Source organism: Vanessa tameamea, chromosome 19, assembly GCF_037043105.1.
Source record: "Vanessa tameamea isolate UH-Manoa-2023 chromosome 19, ilVanTame1 primary haplotype, whole genome shotgun sequence".
Taxonomy (NCBI): Eukaryota; Metazoa; Arthropoda; class Insecta; order Lepidoptera; family Nymphalidae; genus Vanessa; species Vanessa tameamea.
In genome coordinates this window covers 11,332,412-11,334,124 of record NC_087327.1, presented here as the reverse complement: position 1 = coordinate 11,334,124, position 1,713 = coordinate 11,332,412, and the positions used below count along the sequence as shown (strand labels likewise).

Here is a 1,713-nt window from a genome sequence, read left to right as displayed (position 1 = left end):
TAAGAATTCGACCGATAAAACTGAGTTCGCTCATGATTCGGATTTCTTAGGAAAACTTAATATGCGAAGATAAAGCTTGCAAGTATTGAATGAAACCTGAATTTGAACAGCCTAGTGGCAAAAGCTCTAAGGCTTATCCTTAAAAGGAGAATAACCCTTAACCCGCCTAGAATTACATTGTTCACAGGTTACTTTATTTTTTGCGTTTTTAAAGAGATAAAAGGCAGCTTACAAAAAATATATATGTAAAAGTTTATTTTTAATAAAGTGAGTATCGACCGTGACAGGACTCGAACCTGCAATCTTCGGATCCGAAGTCCGACGCCTTATCCATTAGGCCACACGGTCCCTTGTCTAGGAATACAAATATGTCCAAACTAAAGAAACAGGACTAGTTTTACACTCAATTACAACACACCAGCTATTGAATGCTTTTCTGCAAAAAAATTGGGAATAGATCGTCATCCCTAAACACAATTACTTCGATGAATATTAATATGATAATAATAACAATATCCGCAATATTTTCTTTTCTTTTCTTTTGTGGACACCTCGGACGCGAGACGATGTTGTAATGCCGACTGTATGAATATGAAATTAAAATCACGATTAACCCAGTTTTCTACCAATTAATGAAGGCATCACCGAATCAAGTGGTCACCTTCCCTCACTTCTTACACCGCCAGCGTGCAGTGAACGACAGGAATTACTTTCAATAAGCATCGGTTATGTTATTAAAATGGAGACAATGAAATAGCCAATAAAAATCTGTTTCAAAATAATCTTGCGAGATAGACTAGATTTAATCTCGACATCTTGGAACATCGACGTACAGTAGAGAGCCTGTCAGCCACTTACAGGATATTCTTCGGAGGGTTTGTACAAAAGTCTTTTAATTTAATAACCATTCACTGGTTACTACTATTGGACAACTAAATGCCGTTGAAGCCTGCACCCCTCCATTACCGACTTACTACTCCGACGCCAAGCCAAATTATGGAGTGCACCCCCTGTTTTCGGAGCATTAGACTCCGGGTAAGCGACCCGCTGGAGAGGAGTACGTTTAACGTGGCAAAATTAGCTTAAATCTACCGCGCGGAGCTGCTAGCTAACACTGTGTTATTATATTCACGTATATAATAAATCTGGAACAGTCTATACGTGAAATATTTTTGATTATTGTATTGACAGCTTTAAGTAGACTACATTTTATAAACAGAATTAAATTCAAATCTTTGAATGGATGAAAATCCATACAAAGGAAGTTGCAGACGGATTATTATATATAAAACAGACCAGTTTTGCAAGCCAGAGGTCGAGCAAATTATATTAATTACAAGTATGATACCCATTGTGGCGGGTGAACGCAGAGAGGCTACTTTCCACGGCAGGTAATGATAGACTATGAACAAGGTTTAAACCAACGCACGAAGGTGACCCCACATCTGTCTTAAGAATATTTTTAAATGATTATAAAAAAATAAACCGTATTATAATGATATATGTGTGTCGGTAACTAAATAGTACAAAATATAATTCTCTTTTTTTATATAAAAATGGTAGTTGGACGGGTAAATGAGCCACCTGGTGGTAAGTGGTCACCGCTGGCCGTAGACTTTAGCACGGTGAATGTGTTTAACCATTCCTTACATCACTTATGCACCACTAACCTTGGGAACTCAATTGTTATGTCCCTCGTGGCTGTAGTTACAC

The 1,713-nt window shown here is 37.7% G+C and overlaps 1 non-coding gene across 1 annotated transcript; it reads right to left on the bottom strand.

Annotated features, from left to right (window-relative positions):
• Positions 1 to 275: 275 nt before the first annotated feature.
• Positions 276 to 348, bottom strand: Trnar-ucg (transfer RNA arginine (anticodon UCG)). The gene has a single exon. It is a non-coding gene; the product is annotated as a tRNA-Arg (tRNA).
• Between the last annotated feature and the right edge of the window lie 1,365 nt (positions 349 to 1,713).